General features: G+C 44.3%; 1 protein-coding gene and 1 long non-coding RNA gene across 4 annotated transcripts in view; one reads left to right on the forward strand and one right to left on the reverse strand.

Moving 5' to 3' along the window:
• Window positions 1-24161, forward strand: part of LOC139277581 (disks large-associated protein 4-like) — a 487044-nt gene that overhangs the window by 101854 nt on the left and 361029 nt on the right. For all 3 annotated transcript variants that reach the window (XM_070896251.1, XM_070896249.1, XM_070896250.1), the window contains exon 4: window positions 10527-10680. The gene's annotated coding sequence lies outside the window, so the exon portion shown is untranslated. The remainder of the gene's footprint in view (window positions 1-10526; window positions 10681-24161) is intronic.
• The window catches only part of LOC139277582 (uncharacterized), a 39291-nt gene continuing 24776 nt past the window's right edge, over window positions 9647-24161 (reverse strand). Inside the window, exons 3-4 of the long non-coding RNA XR_011596112.1 lie at window positions 13850-14023; window positions 9647-11719 (exon numbers count right to left, since the gene is read on the reverse strand). This is a non-coding gene — a long non-coding RNA (uncharacterized lncRNA). The remainder of the gene's footprint in view (window positions 11720-13849; window positions 14024-24161) is intronic.

Here is a 24161-nt window from a genome sequence, read left to right on the forward strand (position 1 = left end):
GTATCAAACAAAGTCTGTAATCTCGTGGTCCAGCCTGACTCTTTTATCATGCTGGGAGATCAATGTTGTTTCAGTGGGGAGTGTAGAAGGGCACACCAGAAACAGCACCAGTCGTTTCCCATCCCCTTGTCATAGTGGAGGACTGGCGCTATTCATTGATGATTCTACACTGTTCAGCTCCATGTCTGTTGGTCTACAGCAACACTTAGACAATATGAAGTATTTGTTGACAAGTGGTAGGTAACATTCGCACCACTTAAGTGGCAAGCAATGATCAACTTCAAAAAGAAAAGACCCCACCCTGACCTTCAGTGACATTTACCAATGACCCCACCATCAACTCCTGGGGATAACCACTGAGTAGACGCTTAATTGGACCAGCCATAACAACACTTTGGTTACAAGAGCAGGGCAGTGGCTGGGTACACTGCAATGAGTGGCTCACCTTGATACTCAAAGCCACTCCACCGTCTACAAGGCTCAAATCGAGAGTGTTATGAGATACACACTGCTCATAGGTGCACCTGCAATAATACTCAAGAATCTTAACGCTATCCAGGACAAAGCAATCAACTTGATCATCACCTCTGCTACTGAGCTCCAACCTATCCATCACTAATGCAATATGATGATGCAGTACAGATAGTTATAGATATTTCCTCAACACCAGTAAGTATCAACATTTCAATTGAACAAATAGAGCTAATCTGAAGAGGGTTGTTTTAGTGTTTTGAATCGCTTAACGTTGACTGAATATATATAAAGTCCATAATAAGTTTAGTTGTTATCCCTTTATCATTCCACGCTGTATTATTACGAAGCCTAAAAGCAATAGAAGAAGAATGCAGACATGAGTTGCAGTAACAGAGGTGATGGTGCGGGATTCTCATTTCAGGAATTGTTTAATTGTATTCAGCTCAGAACCTTCAGGTGTGGAAGTGGGTCTTTGAAATGATGGAATATGCTTGAACCAAAACTGTCAAGCCTCATTTTTTTCTAGCATTAAATAAAAACAGAAAATGCTGGAAATACTCAAGAAGTCAGGCAGCATCTGTGGAGAGAGAAACCGAGCTAACGTTTTAAGGCAATGACCTTTCATGAGAACTGGAAAAAGTTAGATATATAACAGGTTTTAAGCAAGAACGGAGTCTGGGAAAGTGGGGAACGGAGGAAAGAACAAAATTGATGGTCTGTGATGGGGTGGAAAGGAGGAGAGATGAAACGACAAAAGGGATGATGGTGCAAGGTGAAAGGAGACGGTAAGGAACTACGTAAGGATACAACAGATGGGTCAAGATGAGGTGTAAATGGGAATATCAAAATCATTAGCACAGCTGCCGCCCGAGAAAATGTGGGCAGAGGTTATGATCTGAAATGTTGAGCCTGGAAGACGGTAAGGGGACGAGAAGATGTGATTGGTGGTGGGATCACGCTGGAGTTGGCGGAAGTGACGAAGGATGATCCATTGAAGATGGAGGCTGTTAGGGTGGGTGAGAACAAGAGGAGCCTTATTGTGGTTCTGGGAGGGAGGGGAAGGGGTGAATACAGAGGTGCGGGAAATGGAACAGACACAGTTGAGGTCCCTGTCAACCACAGTGGAGGAGAATCCTCAGTTGAGGAAAAAGGAAGACATATTGGAAGCACTGGTATAGAAGATGGCAGTGTCGGAACAGATGCGATGGAGACAAAGAAACTGGGAGAATGGAAGAGTCCTTACAGGAAGCGGGATGGGAGAAAGTGAAGTCCAGATAGCTGTGAGAGTCAGTGGGCTTGTAGTGGATATTAGTCAATAGCCTATCCCCAGAAATGGAGACAAAGAAGTCCAGGTGGAACGAGAATTCTGAAGATGGGAGAAAGGGTCCACTGTGCGGAGAGAAGACTCCTGGCCAAAGAAGTGAGTGCGGAGGTGAAGGAAGAAGAGCTCAGCGCGTGTCAAGTTCGAAATTCATCATGGTGGGGGTGGTAGGGGGATGAAGCAAAGGCCTTTGCTGAGGGCTGATTGTTCAGGGTCAGAGAGGGAATAGCAAAATCAAGGCAAGGGATGAGATTGGAAGAAGGGATGGGGTCAGAGGAAAGTGAAGGGGAAGAAGGTTCCGGAGGGCGTTTGTACCCAAGAATTGTTGAAGCTTGCGATCCTTGATACCTGAAAGGAGCAAAAAAAGTTTTTTGTTAAAGCACCAGATGAGGCAAAGGATGAAATGGATCTGCGGACCAGGACAGCTTTGAATTGGAGTTAGTCGGTGCTGCTGAAGAGAGAGGTTGAGGGCGTGCATGTTGTGGCATGTGGCACTGAGCATGGATCTCAGGATGCAGCGAGAGCATTGGTTCGAGGAACGCTGAATATCCTGGAGATATCTACAATCATAGGTGGGTCCAAAACCTGAAGAGTGGAATTTCAGTTGGAATCCACGTGGACTAAGTCAGAGCCGGAGACAGTTACTGAGGAAAGAAATGTGGTTGTGAAAGCGAATTTTGGTTGATACCTGAAAATATCAGATTTCCAGTATTCGCAGTATCTGGCTTTTTTATTATTTCTAATATTGTTTTGTTTTTCTTAAAAAGACAACGAGGGCGAAATTCCCCTGCTGTGCGCCTCCCATTAGTGCCTCTGGGGAGAACATTACAGGAAAGATGTGATTGCACTTGAGAGGGTTCAGAGGAGATTTACGAGGATGTTTCCTGGACTGGAGAATTTTAGCTATGAGGAAAGACTGGATAGGCTGGGGTTGTTTTCTTTGAAACTGCGCAGGCTGAGGGGAGACCTTATTGAGATGTATAAAATTATGAGGGGCCTAGATAGAGTGGATAGGACGGACCTATTTCCCTTAGCAGAGGGGACAGAAACCAGGAGGCATAGACTTAAAATAATTGGTAGAAGGTTCAGAAGGGATTTGAGGGACAATTTCTTCACCCAGAGGGTGGTTGGGGTCTAGAACTCACTGCTTGAAAGGGTGGTAGAGGCAGAAACCCTCACTACATTTAAAAAGTACTTGGATGTGCACTTGTAGTGCCATAACCTACAGGGCTACGGACCAAGAGCTGGAAAGTGGGATTAGGCTGGATAGCTCTTTGTCGGCCAGTGCAGACACGATGGGCCAAAATGGCCTCATTCCGTGCTGTAGATTTCTATGATTCTATTTCTAATGGGGCGCGGAAGTGTTTTGGCGGGGGTGGGGGGGTGGCGATACAGGCTCCCGCAGAATTGCACGGAAGTTAGCGGAGACACGGAAACCGGTAGTGCCACGACCCCACTGGTTGCTCCCTGGGACGCTGCGCCTCTGGCGACGAGGTCATCAGTGTGCGCAGCGACCCCTTGTTGCCCCTGTGGCGTCCCATTTTCACCCTGCGACAGAAATTGGGCAGCGGCCTGTGAAACTGTCGCAGGCAATGTCTGCACCAGCCTCGTGGATCACGAACCAGGCCACACTCCACTCGCGGGGTGAAATTTAAAGGGGAGGTGCACGCTGTCATTTTGCGCTACCCTTCAAATTACCGTTCCTTGGAGTCTATTTTCGTAAAGGCTACCGCCCCCAAATGGGGCCATACGCAATTTCGGTCTGAAGCTTTTTCTGTCTGTCATTGCATTATATAATCCCAGCTCCATTAAGATCACTGCATTTAACAACTTCGTCACTGTATTGTGAACAAAAAAAGATCTTGATGTTTCCAGCAATCTGTCTCGTCAATATTGCTTGAATATTTTGAACCTTCAACAATGAAGGTAAATTGATTGCATTTTCCCACTTGACTTGCAGATTTTACTTTTGTAGTAATGCATATTTTCTTGACAGCTGGATATCTGACACATGCAGAAACCCATCACTATGTTTAGGAGTCTCCAATTCAAGTTACTGAGAAATCCAGTTGTCGGGTTTCTGATTGCCCAATATGGCATGCACAAGTCTTTATTATAGTAAGGCATCCTTACTTACCTCCAGAGAGCTGAGGTGCAGTTTGGCAAATCCTAAGTTTAGGAACACCCAAGTATGTATGAGTACTGCTGGAGTCTAACCAGCTAATTCCACACAGCTTACCAGAACAAAGCACCAATAAGCTTGTCCAGCGAGGACCATTAAGGCTTTGGCCTATCTGGAGTGGGAAGAGTCCCAGCTCCCATTGATATTTTATATCTCTTTACATTCAACTAATGAGCAAATCTAGTTGATAAACAGTTCCCTGGGGGACTGCCTGGCTCAAGTATGGAATTATCTGGGCTGTTAGGGCGCTAACCTCCATTGCGAGTCATGTCACCTTGGCAAACTTCCATCGCCAAACAAACCCTGCCAACCTCTCCTATCCCAAGGAGTTAAGTGACTAGTTGATTGCTAGACAACAGACAAGTACAGGTTTCAACCTTTGCCAGGTGAACAGTCAACGTGCCCCATTGAATGGTCGTGGTGTGAAGCTTCAACAACTGTTGTTTGCCTCTCTGCAACCCAATCTTTGCAGGCACTGTAGAAAATGTAAGATCGAAATTTTGGTTTGTTGGACCCCAGCTTAAGACAATAACAGAGACAAGATATTAATCAAAAGCAAAGTACTGTGGATGCTGGAAATCTGAAAATAAAAAATGCTGAAAATACTCGGCAGGTCAGGCTGTATCTGTAGAGAGAGAAACAGAGTTAACGTTTCAGGTCGATGACCTGTCATTAGAACAAATGAAGCTAGTTTGTTGGCTGTCATCAACAGTATAAACAGTTAAAAATGATGCTTGCAACTGCAGAGCACGGTGCAGAACACAGGATGATCAAACAATTGTTCTAGGAGAACTGGAGTGACTATCTTTGTGCATCTTCATCCTCTTCTTTGTTGCTGGTTGATAGTTCTCAGCACTTGACGGTTAGCTACAGTGCCCAGTTGTTCACTTCTCAAGCTTGCTGTATCTTGCTATTACACATTCCAGTGTTGTGTATCTTGCAACATATGGATCTTCTCTGTTCTGAGAAGGTTCCTCAATCCTACCTGGTCTTTCTGATAAAAGTCACAATCACAAGACCATCCCTCCTTCAGGCACTGGACATGCATCAGTTGTAGTTAAAAGTTGTGGGTGATAAAATGAACAAAGTTTCATCATCTCAGCCCTTTAGCTGATACTGAGCAATAAGTAAGTTCATTGTGCTCTGCACCTGCTATTCTGTGCTTATGGCAGAGACTACACACAAGAACACAAGAAATAGGAGCAGGAGTAGGCCATTTGACCCCTCGAGCCTGCTCCGCCATTTAATAAGATCATGGCTGATCTGATCATGGACTCAGTTCCACTTCCCTGCCCGCTCCCCATAATCCTTTACTCCCTAATCTCCGCCTTAAATATATTCAATGTCCCAACCTCCACAGCTCTCTGGGGCAGAGAATTCCACAGATTTACAATCCTCTGAGAGAATAAATTCCTCCTCAACATTTTTGTGTCATCAGCAAACTTGGCTACATTACACTCGGTCCCTTCATCCAAGTCATTAATGTAGATTGTAAATAGTTGAGGCCCCAGCACCGACCGATTCATGTGGCACCCCACTAGTTACTGTTTGCCAACTGGAAAATGACTCATTTATCCCGACTCTGTTTTCTGTTAGTTAGCCAATCCTCTATCCGTGCAAATATATTAACCCCAATCCCATGAACTTTTATCTTGTGCAGTAACCTTTTATGTGGTACCTTATCGAATGCTTTCTAGAAATCCAAATACACCACATCCACTGGTTCCCCCTTATCTAACATGCTCGTTACATCCACAAAGAACTCCAGCAAATTTGTCAAACATGATTTCCCTTTCATAAAACCATGCTGACTCTGCTTGATTGAATTATGCTTTTCCAAATGTCCTGCTACTGCTTCCTTAATAATGCACTCCAGCATTTTCCCAATGACAGATGTTAAGCTAACCGGTCTATAGTTTCCTGCTTTCTGTCTGTCTCTCCTTTTTTAAATAGGGGCATTACATTTGCGGTTTTCCAATCTGCTGGGACCTCTCCAGAATCCAGGGAATTTTGGTAGATTACAACCAGTGCATCCACTATCACTACAGCCACTTCTTTTAGGTCCCTAGGATGCAAGCCATCAGGTCCAGGGAACTTGTCCGCCTTTAGTCCCTATATTTTACCGAGTACTACTTCTTTATTGATAGTAATTGTATTACATTCCTCCCTCCCTATAGCCCCTTGATTATCCACTATTGGGATGTTTTTAGTGTCTTCTACTGTGAAGACCGATACAAAATATTTGTTCAAAGTTTCTGCCATTTCCCTGTTCTCCATTATTAGTTCCCCAGTCTCATACTCCAGGGGACCAACATTTACTTTAGCCACTCTTTTCCTTTTTATGTACCTGTAGAAACTCTTACTATCTGTTTTTATATTTCGTATAGTTTTCTTTCATAATCTATCTTCCCTCTTTTTATTATTTTTTTTGTCGTTCTTTGCTGGCTTTTAAAAGTTTCCCAATCCTCTGGCCTCCCACTAGTATTGGCCACATTGTATGCCCTTGTTTTCAATTTGATACCATCCCTTATTTCCTTAGTTAGCCACGGATGGTTATCCCTTCTCTTACAGTCATTCCTTCTCATTGGGATATATTTTTGTTGAGAGTTATGAAATATCTCCTTAAATGTCTGCCACTGCTCATCAACCGTCCCACACTTTAATCTATTTTCCCAGTTCACTTTAGCCAACACTGCCTTCATACCTTTGTAGTCTCCTTCATTTAAGCTTTGGACTGGTTAGAGATCCAACTTTCTCGCCCTCCAACTGAATTTGAAATTCAACCATGTAATGGTCACTCATTCCTAGAGGATCCTTTACTAGGAGATCGTTTATTAATCCTGTCTCATTACACAGGACCAGATCTAAGATAGCCTGCTCCCTGGTTGGTTCCGCAATGTCCTGTTCAAGGAAGCTATCCCGGATACACTCTATGAACTCTTCCTCAAGGCTACCCTGGCCAATTTGCTTTGTCTAATCAATATGAAGGTTAAAATCGCCCATGGTTATTGCTGTTCCTTTTTTACAAGCCTCTATTATTTCTTGTTTTGTACTTCGTCCAACAGTGTAGCTATTGTTAGATGATACCCACCAGCGACTTTTCCCCCTTATTATTCCTTATCTCCACCCAAACTGATTCAACATCTTGATTTTCTGAGCCAATATCATTTCTCACTAACACCCTGATCTCATCCTTTATTAACAGAGCTACCCCATCTCCTTTTCCTTTCTGACTGTCTTATTGGTTCTTACAATACCATGCCTTGTACATATGAGCATGTTTTGTCAAACCCAGCCCATATATATTGCCTTTCAGCATCTGTAGTCCCGTCTCATAATTTCCTCATTAGCAATACAAGGGATATTTGCTGTCCACGCACTGGAAGACTGGGCAGCTTGCATCGTGCCAATGATCATGATGTTGGAAACATCCAAGTTCAATGCCTCATAACAGATCTGCTTGTTAAAACTCACAAGCCTTCTTGTCAGCTGTCAAAGTGAGAAAGCTTCCCAGTACATTTTTTCTTTTGGTCTGGACATAAATTCACTCTTGAGTGCCTTTCACAATGGCAAATCTAAAGGTTAGACAAGTTGAAGGTTAGGATGCGGTAACTGAATGTTGTTTTGCAACGCAGTAAAAGTCAGAACTTGTCATTGTGCTGCGTTCATATTTTCTATTTGATTGAACAAAGGTTACTGCTATATGTTATATGAACTATTTGTTGTTGCTGCCTTTTTTTAAGAATGCACTTCAGAGAGAGAACTTATTTTAAAAGCGATGGAATTGTACTCTCCTGCAATTGACAGTTGCCCTAGTTTCAGTTTATTTTCCTGACCCTCTTTTATTTCGAAGCCTCACTTACCTGCTCTCCTGTGATTCAAAGCTTTCCTTTTTTTTAAATGTCCACCGCAATGCACAACACTAAGCATTCTTCAGCTACGCAGCCGTCACTGATTGGATGCTGACCCAGTACTGCCCGAGTGTTGGACAGCAGCTGGGATAGTAGCGAGGAGTAGCAAATAATGTAACCTGCCCTCTGCCTGCAGCCTGCATCATATTCCTGAGTGGTGTTGGCCTGCCTTTGCCATCTGTCTCTTTTATTTCTTTCTCTTTTTGCTGTCTCAAGATTAATAACTCTGCACTTCTGTAGCAAAACATCATGGAAATTATTCATTAAATGAATAGAACCCTGCTATATTGATAATGCTGCATTGGGAAATCAGTTGCATCTCATCAGAGTTGCATATCATCTGAATGGGATGTATCTTTACGAGTACTGGAAGAAGGGCAGGGGATTTCTCCCTGGTGTCCTGGCCAATATTCATCCCTTAACCAACACCACTTAAAAACAGGTTATCTGGTCATTATCACATTGTTGTTTGTGGGATCTTGCTGTGTACAAACTGGCTGCCGCGTTTCCTACATTACAACAGTGGCTACTCTTCAAAAGTACGTCATTGGCTGTAAAGTGCTTTGGGACATTCTGAGGTTGTGAAAGATGCTATATAAATATATAAATATATACATAAATATATATGCAAGTTTTTCTTTTTTCTTACCTTGCATAATTCAACAAGTTGACCTTTAACCTTAACAGCCCTGAACAAGCCAAACATATATGTTTTTGCTCATTTCAGTTCACTCATTTGGGAGGGAGCAAGACTCAGGGTAGCAATATCAACTTATGAAAAGTCTGTTAGCACTTTCTGCTGCCCTGCTCAGGCCTATATTTCCATTGAAATTAAGGCACAGAGGAAAAGCCTACCCTTAGAAAATAGAAGTGGAACCTAGCACAGGTGAGGGGATTCTGCTGAGATTGTGGATCAGGTAGAATCATGTGGAGTGCTTCGCAGTAACACTGCAACATACTGGGTTAAATTCATCAGATTTAACATTGGTGGAACTGGACTCTCAAATACAAGGCACAAGCATTGCTCGGCTTTTAATATCATTCATATTGTGTATTTCTTTTAAACTTTGAAAAGTTGGTTTGTATTTTTATAATGAATTATTTAAGGGCACAATTGCTTCAAAACTTGCTACTCAAGGGATATTTTCAATTTAGCAATCTAATGATTTTGTTCACATTAAATTGCAAAACTGTACATATAATTAGCATTTCTGAAATGTAATTTATCTTTAGAGCTTCTGAATGTTAGTGCTGTGTGAATATTAGTGTGTGAATGCTTTGTTCTTTTAACAGAGTTCTAACACCTCCATTAAATAGCAGACAAAGGATTTCACAATTGTGAGATATTTTACTCTAAAATGTGCAAGATGTAATTTCAAGGCTGTTGTGTCCGATAAACCTTCAGTTGGTGCAGCAATGTAATGGCTGCTTTTATTTCAGATTGCACTTTCTCTGGATGTAGTATTCAATATAAGAGGAGACCCTGGAGTATAATTGCAACAATATGCTGGCTCTCATCAGGGGGCCTTCTAGTGTTCAATTAACAACATGCAAGTATAATATGTATCACTAGCCTGTGTTTAAAATGGGATAAATAAACTTATTTTTTTAACTCCGCATTGAGCCACAGGAGCTTGTATAAGCAGCTTTGCATTTTTAAAAGCTTTTAAGAAAAGCAAGTAAATACTGGAAATCATCCATTATGAAAATCGGAAATGAATTTATAGCACAGTATGTAGGCCAATCCAAAGCACACAACTAAGTTTCTGACAGGCTTGCTAAATGGGGCAAGAATTTAATTGCTCGTAGGGGAATGTTTTGACAAAAAGAATAATTTTAGTCCCGTTTTTTTTTTGAACAACAAAATTGCTATTCAGCATAGAAATAGTGAGCCTGAGCTAAAGAAGGATATGGGGTGAAAATTTATTTTAGCCTGTTTTTGGACTTGGAATAGGAAGCACGCTGGGAGTGTGCCCCAAAGGCCCGAGACTCACCCCAAACTGGGACTTGAGCTCATCAGCATAGTGCCAGCAAGCTGTGAACACCAGTCGGGCATCCAGACACAGCCCGCCAGATCCACGGGGACAAAGTTGGGCCGGCTGCCTCCTAGCAACATGGATATTATGGGATACCGAAAAAAGGCTGGGAATTCAGATTTAATAGATGCCTAAAATAATGGCAGGGTAGGCCTGATGTGCTAAATGACCTAATCTTGTTCCCTGTGTTCTTCTGCCCTTGAAGTTGAGGTAATGCACCAGCGCCTAACAGGTTCTAAAATTCCAATAGCAGAGAGGTTTTATAACCAGTTTGAAAAAACAGCAGCCAAACAAATTTCAGATAAGTGATAAAGTGTTTGTACAAAAGTGTCCCAGATTGTAATTTGAAGGACAATGTTTCAGTAATTATACTTCCAAATATCTAGCACTACAAAGTTGCAAAAAATGAATTCACAGCCACATTTTCAAATCAGCCAAAAAAACTCAGTCCTGAAATAGTTTTAGCAAAGAAATGTAAATCTTTCCTCAGTTTTCTGTCCTTTAAATTAATCACATGTCAGAGTTAAGTAAGTGTTAAAATGTCACTATGTGATTACCACTGAGCACAAATTTATGTTTTTATTTTATTATTTACTTTGCAGTCCTTTGGCCTCATTTGGCATCAAGTGCCTGTTCAGCCAACCTGTTCAGTTAGAGGTGCTGTTGGAAGTACTGCAATTCTACATTGAAGACCTCTGACAGAGTAACCCAGTGTAGCCAGCAGAAAAACCTTCTACCAGCATTGCAACTCGTCAGGTAAGTGCAAATGGGCTCCCTTGCCTTGTGTACCCAACCAGAAATGCTGTTCCAAAACAGATTTATTCGCTCCCAAGCAACAATTTGGCAGTTGCAACATATGGATGTGAACAAGTGATGAACAGAAAAGTGAAGCATGTAATGTAGTACTGTTCCACTGAGCTTGACGAGCTCCTGAGTCTCGAAGAATGATATATATATAGTGAGATGTGACAGGAAAATACGTGACCTAAAGTCTACCTTATCTTTGACTGTTGGTACCAGTCCATATGAAATCTATGTGGAGCTATATAAAACATTGTATTCTGTGTCTATAAAACTGTCTCTAGGAGCCATAAATAAAGCCTATTACAGTAAGGGCTCTTTTGCATAGGTGAGTGTCATTATTTCTGGTGCGCTGATGTGACCACGTGATTCATACTGTAAGAATGTGACAGTAGGTCTAACTGAATCATCTTATCTTGGCCACTCCATGCCTCTAGGTTCAGTAACAACAACATCTAAATTTGTCCTGTCCAAAAATTAAAGCATAGTCATTTCACAGGTTTAAAATTGAATTCAAGATTGTGATTTTGATACGAGGTGAAAATGAATTAGTGGGACGAAAGGAACACACTGGTTGAAATATTAATACCGTTAACAGTTATAGTCTGCCAAATGCTGATTGTGGAACTCAGTAAGACTGATGACTTAGGTAAATGAATCTTGGCAGAGTACAATTGGGGATCCCTGATAGAGTATGTAGGACATGAATTTTCAATTACTTATAGAGGGTCAGTGTATAAACAGTGTAAAAAATAGTTTTTCATTTCATCCCTATTGCTCTTAAATTTAAATATCTTCATTTTGATAGAATCACCTTCTTGTTGAAATCAATTTTTATATATTGGTATAACTGAATATTGTGGGGCTAATGATAGATGTAGCACTGAATCTAGTTGACAGTTAGGTCTTCAACGTACATCCTGTTTATGTGCCAGTTGCAGCCCTGATGGCGCTTGTATGCTCTTCATTAAAGAATGTCGGTTCCAATGATATACTGAAAAACACAAGCGTTGTGTTATTCTTGTACAAAGCAACTGATAGCTTTCAAGTCTCAAATTAAAATTTTTAATCTCACCTATGTATAAAATAAGTCACGTTTCCTAAGGTTGTTTTGAAAACCTGATCGATTTGTGTGTATCTTTCAAATAGAAAAATAGAAACATAGAAAATAGGTGCAGGAGTAGGCCATTCGGCCCTTCGAGCCTGCACCGCCATTCGATAAGATCATGGCTGATCATTCCTTCAGTATCCCTTTCCTGCTTTCTCTCCATACCCCTTGATCTCCTTAACCGTAAGGGCCATATCTAACTCCCTCTTCAATATATCCAATGAACTGGTATCAACAACTCTCTGTGGCAGGGAATTCCACAGGTTAACAACTCTCTGAGTGAAGAAGTTTCTCCTCATCTCAGTCCTAAACGGCCTGCCCCTTATCCTAAGACTGTGTCCCCTGGTTTTATCTCAAAAGCTTCAGTGCTTTTACCGATGTCCATTCATGTAAAAAAGGAACAAATATGCATGTTTTTTCTTTGTGAATTTATGGTAAGTCAATACAGTGAAAAACATTCAAACAAATGTTTTTTTTATTCATTCATGGGATGTGGGCATCGCTGGCAAGGCCAGCATTTATTGCCCATTCCTAATTGCTAATAAGAAGGTGGTGGTGAGCCGCCTTCTTAAACCGCTGCAGTCCGTGTGGTAAAGATACTCCCACACTGCAGTTAGGGAGGGAGTTCCAGGATTTAACCCAGCGACTATGAAGGAATGCCGATATACTTCCACGTCAGGATGTGATTTGGAATGGAAATTGGAGGTGATTGGTGCTGCCCTTGTCCTTCTAGGTGGTAGAGATCGCGGGTTTGGGAGTTGCTGCTGAAGAAGCCTTGGCGAGTTGCTGCAGTACATCTTGTTGATGGAACACACTGCAGCCACGGTGCGCTGGTGGTGGAGGGAGTGAATGTTTAAAGTGGTAGATGCAGTACCAATCAAGTGGGCTGCTTTGTCCTGGATGGTGTTGAGCTTCTTGAGTATTGTTGGAGCTGCACTCATCCAGGCAAGTGGAGAGTATTCCATCACACTCCTGACATGGCTTGTGTTGTTCAATACCATAGCACTACAAACTGAAAGGATCAGAGAAAATCAAAAATAATAATTTCTGATTTAATCTATCAGAAGTACGATAGCTGAGAAAGTTCAAAGTGTTGGATATATTAAGAGAAATGTCCCATTTTGGCTAACTGTTTATCTTTGGTAAATGCTATTTTAGAGTGCAGCAACTGTCTGAGGGCAGTAGTTGTTGAATATGAAACAAAATGGGCAAGACCTTAATTATATTAAGGTGATAATCTGGCTACTCATAGAATCCATTTCATTTTCATTCCATTGATCTCAGGCGGTCCGCTTCAATAGATTACTGCTGAGGCGATAGAACCAAGAAACTACCCTATGATGTGCTGTGATTAATGGCGCATTCACAATCCATAAGTTCAGCATCAGTGTGAAGCCAAAATATCACATCAATTCTAAACTTGGGCTGTAAAATGGGTGTGAAGTCCCAAACTGAAGGAGACTCCTGCACCTACAGTATAATTGCAATGTCAATGCTTTGCACAGACATTACAGTATTGTAAATACACCTATTACAGTCTGCCACCAGGAGATAGTTCTGCATGAGTACTTACATGCATACACAAAGCCTTGCTCCCTTGGCAGCCGCTTTATGAGACTGCAGGTGACCCATTTTTACATAACATTAAAGAAATTTAAGATAAAGTTTAGAAAGTGCCGAGTAAATCCAACTGAATGCTGGAGCACTTTTTAAACCCAACTCCACATGGGACTCTCATTATATTTCACACAGTGCCGAGCACAAGTGGTATGAGACAGCTTCCTGCAGAATGCCCCATGCCACGTAGTGTCAGTGCTTTCAGCAATCCTGCCTGCGATGTTATGCTGCTACTTTCATGTCAACATGCCCATGATGCACATCAACAGGAAAGTGGTCATCATAAATTGGAGAGCTCAGGCAATTAAATCACTTTGTTAGCTGTGTGGGCCATCTATTAATTAAACCTCCTGCTGAAGGCTACAAATTCTACTATAATTGTGATTTTTTTTTTCATACCTGCCAGTTGGTCTTCTTATCATGTCAGTTCCTGGGGATAATTTATCTCAGCCCTTACATTGCATGAGCCTTCTTTCTGATGCTGTTTAAAGTTCCATCCATTTAGTTGCCCTTTCCACAGAATCAAACTGCTACTATCCACAAAATATGCTCTTCAATCTCTGACTGACGATACTGTAATAATGTGAGAATACACAGTGAGGTCAGGTAGAATAAGTCGTACATCTTCCTGTACATTACAGTGTTGTTTTGGTTGACAATAAATGAGGAGGTAAATAGCCATCGACTAAAATGATTGTATTTTCGCCAACAAGACGAGAATGAGTATAACATTTCTAATGCAGACACATTTAAGATAAAGAGACAAAACTTAAATGCAATTTATTCAAAGACTAAAACAAGACTGGTGAGTTCAGTTAACACACGGAACACCTTTCTTTATGCTTTGTAGATAACCTGTAGCTAATTTCAGTTGGCGATACGGCTTTGCATTCCAACTGATCACATAGATGATGTCCAATTTCTGCATGCTACAATGACATTGGTAAATGTATTGAAGGGAGTTTTTTAATGCACCAACCTATATCCACATCTTACCCAACTGAAAATTGTCCCGCTCTCCCCCCACTCCTGCCAGTCTGAAGTGTATTAAAGCTTATTGTGCAGGAACATTGCTCGCAGCTTCATAACTGACAGTTTTTCTGCACTTTTCTTTGAATATATTGGCCCGAAATTTGTGGTCATCGGCGAAGCAAAGGCGGCCGGCCCCGAAGTAAGCTTCCCACAAAGACCTTGCGATCTCTGTGGCGAAAAGTCCGGCTCTTCAGACCTTCAGCTGAGATCAGTGTAAGTGAATGGGAATCCCTGACATGAGCTGCTGTGACATCAACAAGCTATCTAAGCAGCCAATCACAATGCAGAATTCTCACAGACCGGGGAACCAGGAAGTGAATAAGCTCTTTTTATTCTAACTTTAAAAAAAATTATGGAGAGCAAAACAAAGATTTGGGCTCTCACGTGGGGGAAAGATAAACCTGAAATGAAGATGAACAAACTTTTCAAAACATTGTTTGAAAGTTTCTTAAAAATTGTAATTTTTAAAAAAATAGGTAAATTTGACACTCCACAAAATTAAAGTTAGATTTTTGGGGCCATACATTTGTTTAGCAGTCAATACGCTATTAAAACCCAAGTTACACCTAATCTAAAAGAGTCTAACGTTTAATGGGATATTTAACAGTGATGTGGAAAAGTCAAAGTTTTTGCCAGTTTACATAAGAACATAAGAAATAGGAGCAGGAGTGGGCCATTTGGCCCCTCGAGCCTGCTCCGCCATTTAATAAGATCATGGCTGATCTGATCCTGAACTCAGCTCCACTTCCCTGCCCATTCCCCATAACCCTTTATTCCTTTATTGCTTAAAAATCTGTCTATCTCCGCCTTAAATATATTTAATGACCCAGCCTCCACAGCTCTCTGGGGGAGAGAATTCCACAGATTTACAATCCTCTGAGGGAAGAAATTCCTCCTCAACTCAGTTTTAAATGGGTGGCCCCTTATTCTGAGACTATAGGCTAGAACCTCCACTTTTTTTTGCATGTTTTAACGTCCACTTAATGCCCATTTTACCACTGAAATTACATATAACGCCCAAATATCGTCCATTCTGGCACAAAATGGAAACTGACGGGCTTTTTTAGGAGACTTATCGCCGAGCGTTATTTTCCCAATGGGCTTAACGCCAAGGAAAAATATCAACACCTGCCCACTTGTTTTGGGCGGAATCAGCAGAATGGGCGAATTCAACACCCATAATATCGGCCAGCGTTACTTTCCGAACAGAATTAATGCCGAGATTCAATATTAATGCCCGCCGACTTTTTTGTCGTGAAGAGCATATTTACCCAAACTAGCGGCCATGGAGATTGCCCATCTTCAGTTTCACCACCTCGCACACACATCGCCCAGAATATCACTCGCTGAAAAAAACGCCCACAAAAACTGGAACTAACCGGGACGAACGCCAGCGGTGTGGCTGGCATTTGTTAAATCCCACTCTTACGTGAGGAGCTGATATCGGAAAGATTTGCCTGAAAGAGTGCTGATGTGAGTGACAACGCTGACACACTGCTGTCTATGTGCAGATCAGACATCAATGGTGCCCATCATCTTGGTGCCAATTAAAGTTTATGTTGATTGATGTTAAGATGTATTTAACCCTTTCATGATAGGGAATCACCAGTGTGTAACGGTCCAGCTATGTGAGACAATGCGCAACAAGATTATGTTCAATAGCAAAAGTTTAATACTAACATTGGTCTGAAATCATAAGTATCACAGCCAATAACACCCAACCCTCGCCCACATCCCAGTTTTTCCAACATTGACATCAATCACATGTTCAACATGCCCAACAACATCGAATACAAAGGCAAAGCAGGAGCGTGGTCCCCAGCCCCCATACATTGCAACAAATTGCATACACCCAGATGGAGATATAACACAGCAATCACCTGCGCACATGCACCTCACTTTCCTTCCTTCCTCTCCTTCTCCCCACCTCCACCCCCTTCTCCTCCTCGCTCCACGGCACCTGGCCGGGGTATCTCATTGGGGGGGATGAAGGCAGATGTGTTGGTTGGACAGGTATGGGAGCGGGGGGAGCCGAGGGGGCAACATTCTCTGATGCAGAAGCAGGATCTTGGTCCTTGCTCTCAGCTGTCGTTCACCGTGGTGGTGCAGGACCTAGGAGTGGAGTGCCACGCTCTGGGACCACTGGTAGGGCTGTGACAGCAGTGTTCCTGGCTATCGCATCCAGGGACTCCGCCATGTGCTGAATGTACTCGGTCATGGTGGACAGGTGTTGGGATATGCCCCCCAAAGCTTCGATGAGCTGGTCACCAATTTCTACAGTCCTCCTGGACAACTGTACCATCTCTCCGCTGTCATGTTGCGCTTGTGGAACAGACTTGCCGCGTCCACGAGACCTCCGAGGGGTCGGCGCCGTCCTAGGGACAAATGGGGTGCCCTGTGGAGAGGTGCTTGGGACCGGCACCTCCAGAGTGGAGGCGGAATGACCGGAGAACCAGTAGATGGCCTTGGGGTGGAATTGGTTCTGGAGCGTGGCAATGCAGGTTCCTCGAAGTCCGCGCTCTCATCCGTCGAGAACAGACCCAGCGGATTGACGGGCGACAATCGGAGCTCCTCAGCACCAGATGTAGTAGAATCGTCCGCCGACTCCTGCTCCGCGCCCCCACCTTTTGGCCTCTGTGGCCTTGCCTGGGGCAGCGCTGCTGGCTGAGCTGCAAGACACAAATGAGGTTGTTAGAGGAGAAGGGGGTGCTAGGGTGACAAGGTGAGTCCAGCACTACATACAGGATATGCACGACAAAAGCACCACCGCTCTCAAAATCATCGCAGACATCACATTTCATTATCATCAACACATTGTGCATTGCAATGATTTTCATTAGGCCAGCATTATTTCTATGACATTTTTAGAAATCATCTATCATATATGATTGGTTGGATATGAGTTGGTGTGGCATCTATTGACTTTACATGACGCAATGGTGGAAGCTTTACTTACGTGGCGTCACTTCAGGGTCTGCAGATGCGTCCGCAGCTGTCCGAGGGTGTTTCCCCACGAGTGCTAGCACTCGCTCTTTCATCTCTGTGATGTCGCTGGGGACTGGTGACCCCCACCCGTTCGCCTCTGCATCGACCTCATCGTTAATAGCTTCTTCTGTAAAAGGTGACAGGAAACATGGCATGAGATCATTGTGTGATATCATTGCTAGGTACTGTCACAGAGACTGATTCAACACATCACCGACAGATGTAATCATGATTATTATGATCATTATCATTCTTTACCTAAAGACGTGCAGCGTGACCGCAGGCTTTGAGTAAAACATTCCTGGAAAAGGTGCAAGACCTCACATCTGCTGATAGTCACTCATGACTGTTACAAATCCAATTATATAAACACATAAGTACATGTAAATCAATGTAATACTTACTCTTGCGGATCCCACAAGGTCGTTCCATCGTTTGCGGCATTGGTTGCCGTCACGCACCTCGTTGGTCGCTGACGAGAGCACCTCTGCTATCTCGGTCCCTATCCTCTGGTAGGCCTTTGGGGTGAGTTTCCCACGCCCTTCCAGTGTCAAATCACCCCAGCGTGACTCGACCTCCTGCAGGAGGGAGGCATTTGCCTCGTTCGAGAATCTCCTGGCTCTTTTGCAGCCTCCAATGTGCTCCTCTCCCAACTCACTGCACTCTCCAGCATCCGTCTCCACAGCGTGCTGTGTTGCCACCTCCTCTCCCTCCATTATAGGGCAAATTCGGTCAAATATGTGGCTGGTAACAGCTATGTTTTGTTTGCCTACTTGCTGTGAAGCTCTAAAATCTCCCTGCTTCCTCCCAAAGCAGCCACACCACACCCAGCCACGCCTTCAGTCCCTCTGAGCTCCCTCTTTCTCTGTTTCCTCTTCTGCACATGTCATGGTGACCATTGACCTCTAGAATCGCAGGAATCGAGCTAAGGACGGTCACACTTTACGGCAGAAGGTCAAAAAAATGTAATGCTCCCGCCCATTTGAGATCGCTCACAGTAATGCCCATTTTCAAAAATGTAATCTAGGTGTTTTGAGAATGGGTGAGAAGTCGGCGATCTGAAAATCCTTTTTTACCACCCACACAGGAAATTATGCCCATTTAGCTCTATGTACCCTAGTTCTAGTTTCACCTATGAGTAGAAATATCCTCGTGCATCCACCTTGTCGAGTCCCCTCATTATCTTATATGTTTCGATAAGATCACCTCTCATTCTTCTGAACTTCAATGAGTGTAGGCCCAACCTATCTTCATAAGTCAACCCCCTCATCTCTGGAATCAACCTCGTGAACCTCTGAACTGCCTCCAATGCAAGTATATCCTTTCTTAAGTATGGATAACAAAATTGTACGCAGTACTCCAGGTGTGGCCTCACCAATACCCTGTACAGTTGTAGCAGAACTTCTCTGCTTTTATACTCGATCCCCCTTGCATTAAAGGCCAACATTCCATTTGCCTTCCTGATTACTTGCTGTACCTGCATACTAACTTTTTGTGTTTCATGCACAAGGACCCCCAGGTCCTTCTGTACTGCAGCACTTTGCAATTTTTCTCCATTTAAAAAATAATTTGCTTTTCTATTATTTCTGCCAAAGTGGATAACCTCACATTTTCCCACATTATACTCCATCTGCCAACTTTTTATCTACTCACTTAGCCTGTCTATATCCCTTTGCAGATTTTTTGTGTCCTCCTCATAATTTGCTTTCCCACCCATCTTTGTATCATCAGCAAACTTGGCTACATTACACTCAGTCCCTTCATCCAAGTTATTAATGTAGAATATCAATAGTTGAGGCCCCAGCATCGATCCCTGCAGCACCCCACTAGTTACTGTTTGCCAACCGGAAAATAACTCATTTATCCCAACTCTCTGTTTTCTGTTAGTTAGCCAATCCTCAATCCGTGCTACTATACAACCCCCAACCCCGTGGACTTATATCTTGTGCAGTAATCTTTTATGTGGCACCTTATCGAAAGCCTTCTGAAAATCCAAATACACCACATCCACTGGTTCCCCTTTATCCACCCTGCTCGTTACATCCTCAAAGAATTCCAGCAAATTTGTCAAACATGATTTCCCTTTCATAAAACCATGCTGACTCTGCTTGATTGAACTATGCTTTTCCAAACGTTCTTCTACTGCTTCCTTAATAATGGACTCCAGCATTTTCCCTGATTTCCCTGACGACACTGATAGCCATCTATGTGGGGTGGGGGGGGGGGGGGGGGGCGGGGGCATGCGACCGGGGGCCACAGCACAGCCAGTGTTGGAGCAGTGAATGACTGACTACAACTTCAGGATTTCCATGTAAGGATGTGCATGCACTATAATATGTCCTTACTATACAGTATAAATGCACACGAGGCCCATACTTGAGAGAAGGTCACTCTGTGACCAGTTACCTTTATTATCAAGACCTCAAGTGATGAAGGTGGGTGGAGCTTCCCCTTTTATACCTGAAAGTCCAGGTTAGGAGTGTCTCCCACAAGTTCACCCCTTGTGGTCAATGTTCTCAAGGTGTACAACTTAGATCAGCTTATACATGGGTTACAATGATTGTTGAATACATGACATCACCTCCCCCCTAAAGTCTTATTGGGATCACAGGTTAAGTCTCTCTGGTGGTTTACGCTCCCTTGTAGAGTGCCTGAGTTGGGGCTCCGGTTGTTGGGCGCTGGCCTGAGTGTCTGCTGTTTGTGTTGCCTCAGGACTGTTCGGACTGCCCACAGTGACTGGGCTCTCCTCCACTTGGTTCCAGTGTTCGGTCACCTGTGGTGGAGTAAACTCTACATCGTGTTCTTTCTCTGCTTCTTCTATGGGGTTGCTGAACCTCCTTTTGGTTTGATCCACGTTTGCGGCAGATTTGTCCATTGGTAAGTTTAACGACCAAAACCCTATTCCCCTCTTTGGCAATCACAGTGCCTGTGAGCCATTTGGGCCCTGCAGCTTAATTAAGGACAAAAACAGGGTCATTGACATCAATACATCGGGCCATCACATTCCTGTCATGGTCACATTGTGACTGACGCCTGCTCTCAACAATTTCTTTCATAGCAGGGTGTATAAGGGATAACCTGGTTTTGAGCGTTCTTTTCATTAGCAGCTCTGCGGGTGGAACCCCTGTGAGCGAGTGTGGTCGGGATCTATTGGCCAACAGGAGGTGTGATAAGCGGCTTTGTAGGGAACCCCCTTGGATTCTGAGCATCCCCTGTTTGATTATCTGCACTGCTCATTCCGCCTGGCCGTTTGAGGCTGGCTTGAATGGTGCCGTTCTGACATGGTTGATTCCATTGCCTGCCATGAAGTCCTGGAATTCAGTGCTTGTGAAGCACGGGCCATTGTCGCTGACCAAGACGTCCAGTAGACCATGGGCGGCGAACATTGCCCGTAGACTTTCTACCATGGCAGAGGATGTGCTTGAATTTAAAATGGCACACTCAATCCATTTGGAGTAGGCGTCTACTACAACCAAAAACATTTTTGCCATGAAAGGACCTGCGTAGTCCACATGGATGCGTGACCATGGCTTGGCGTGCCAGGACCAGAGGCTAAGGGGGGCTTCCCTGGGCGCATTGCCCAGCTGAGCACACGTGTTGCACCTGCGAACACAAAGTTCCAGGTCTGCATCTATCCCTGGCCACCAAACGTGTGACCTGGCAATTGCCTTCATCATGACAATGCCCGGGTGCTCACTGTGAAGTTCTCTGATAAACACCTCTCTGCCCTTCTGGGGCATGACTGCTCGGTTTCCCGTAGGCAATCGGCCTGAATCGAGAGTTCATCCTTGTGCCTATGAAACGGTGTAAACTCCTCAGGGCATGCCCCGTACGTGGCTACCCAGTCCCCATTCAGGACACATTTCTTAACTAAAGACAGTAGCGGGTCTTTATTTGTCCAGACTTTAATCTGACGGGCTGTCACAGGTGAGCCTTCGCTTTCGAAAGCTTCAACAGCCATGACCATCTCAGCATCATGCTCAGTTGCCCCCTCAGTGGTGGCTAGTGGGAGCCTGCTGAGTGTATCGACGCAGTTTTCAGTGCCCAGTCTGTGTCGAATTGTGTAGTCATCGGCGGCTAATGTAAGTGCCCACCTCTGTATGCGGGCCGATGCATTCGCATTTATGGCCTTGTTGTTGGCCAAAAGGGACGTTAGAGGTTTGTGATCTGTCTCCAGCTCAGATTTCCTGCCAAACAGGTACTGGTGCATTTTTTTTACTGCATACGCATGCTAGCGCTTCCTTTTCTACCATCCCGTAGCCCCTTTCTGCCTGGGACAGACGTCTGGAGGCATAAGCTACCGGCTGTAACTGACCATTGGCATTCACATGCTGCAACACACACCCAACCCCATAGGATGACACATCACATGTTAAAACTAGTTTCTTATATGGGTCCTATAACGTTAACAGTTTGTTGGAGCATAACAAATTGCGTGCTCTATCAAAAGCCCTTTCCTGGCTGTCCCCTTGACCCAATCGCAACCTTTGCATAGGGGCTCTAACAGCGTACTCAATTTGGGAAGAAAGTTGCCAAAATAGTTCAGGAGCCCCAGGAACGAACGCAGCTCCGTTGTGTTACGGGGACTGGGTGCTCTCTGGATCGCTTCCATTTTGGATGCAGTAGGTCTCCTCCCCAGGAATTCTACTTCTGGAGCTAAGAAGACACACTTCGCCTTTTTCAGTTGCAGCCCTACCTGGTCCAGTCTGTGTAGCACCTCCTCCAGGTTGTGGAGGTGTTCTTCAGTATCACGACCCGTGATGAGGATGTCGTCTTGAAAAACCACCGTTCTTGGAATCGACTTGAGGAGGCTTTCCATATTTCTCTGAAAGATCGCGGCGGCCGAACAAATCCCGAACGGACATCTGTTGCACTCAAACAACCCCTTTGTGTCGTGATGGTGGTCAGCTTCTTCGACTCACTCGCCAGCTCCTGGGTCATGTAAGCTGAGGTCAGGTCCAATTTTGAAAAAGGTTTGCCACTGGATAGCGTCACAAAGAGGTCCTCCGCTCTCGGTAGCGGGTACTGGTCTTGGAGTGATACCTGATTTATGGTGGCCTTGTAATCGCCATATATTCTGACCGACCCATCCGCCTTGAGCACCGGCATGATCGGGCTTGCCCAGTCACTGAATTCGACTGGCGAGATGATGCCTTCCCTCAGCAGGCGGTCCAATTCGCATTCTACCTTTTCCCGCATCACGTGCGGCACCACTCTGACCTTGTGGTGTACTGGCCTGGCGTCCAGCTTTATGTGAATCACTACCTTAGTCCCCATGAAAGTGCCGATGCCATGTTGAAATAATGAGTCAATTTGTCCAGGACCTGTGAGCATGATACTCGCTCCACTGAAGAAATTGCATTGACATCGCCCCATTTCCAGTTCATGACAGCAAGCGAAATCCTCCCGAGTAGTGCGGGACCGTCCCCCGGGACAATCCAGAGTGGCAACCTGTTCTCTGAATCTTTGTGGGTCACAACTACCGTGGTGCTGCCTAGCACCGGAATGATCTCCTTTGTATATATCCATAGCTGTGCAGGCACCAACAACCTTTCGAACTATTTGATACTCATCAGGCCCCCGTGTCTAGCTCCATTAATACTGGGATGCCATTGAGGAGCACGTTCATCATTATCGGTGACGTCCTGGTATATGAACTGTATATGTGCTCCACATGAACTCGCTGAACTTCAGCTTCCAGTGATTTTCCCCAGTATTCATTTGGCCACGTAGGGCTTACATCGGGCCCGTCCTTCTCGTACATCAACCTGGCTGCAGGCTTCCTGCACATACGCGCCAAGTGACCGCTGATGTTGCAGTTTCTGCAGGTAATTTGCTGATACCTGCAAGCTCTGGCTGGGTGTTTGCCTCCACACCTCCAGCATGAGCTGGAGGCCCCATTGTTGGACTGTCTCTGACCGTCTCTGTAACTGTCCTTAAGCGCACCATTAACAGGTGTTGATGGCCCCATTACTGGCCGGATTGTCCATTGCGATGGCATGAATTGCCATTCAGCTAACTATTGTCTCTGTTGAATTCCCCCTTTGGGTTCGACTGCATGCTGGGGCATGTCCAATTGCCCTTGTCTGCCTAGAGAACTGTGTGCCGCATTAACAATGTTGAATCCCTGGTCGTTTGCTGCATTTGAGCCAAGATTTTTGCCATAAATCATTCTGGTCTCTTCCTCCCCTGAGATAATTGTCTGGGCTATCAGAGCTGCCGCTTCCAAGGTCAAGTCTTTGGTCTCAATCAGTTTCCTGAAAACCCAACGTGCCCGATGCCCTCAATAAAAAAAGTCTCGCAGCATCTCCGCTCTACATGCATCTGGGAACTTTCATTGGCTCGCCAGTCGCCGGAGATCTGCCACAAAGTCTGGAACGCTTGCCCTTCTCGCTGCTGGTGCGTGTAAAATCGGTGTCTCGCCATGTGCGTGCTGCTCATCGGTTCAAGGTGTTCCCTGATCAACTTACTGAGCTCTTCGAACGTCTTGTCCGCCGGCTTCTCTGGCGCTAGAAGGTTCTTCATCAGGGAGTACGTTCTGGATCCATAAACCATCAAGAGATGAGCCCTGCGTTTGTCGGCCGAATCCTGTCCCAGCCATTCCTTAGTGACAAAACTTTGCTGTAGTCTCTCAATAAAGTCGTCCCAATCATCACCAACACAGTACCTCTCTTCTGTGCTGCTAGTGGCCATG

The sequence above is a fragment of the Pristiophorus japonicus genome, chromosome 12 (assembly GCF_044704955.1).
Source record: "Pristiophorus japonicus isolate sPriJap1 chromosome 12, sPriJap1.hap1, whole genome shotgun sequence".
Lineage (NCBI taxonomy): Eukaryota > Metazoa > Chordata > Chondrichthyes > Pristiophoridae > Pristiophorus > Pristiophorus japonicus.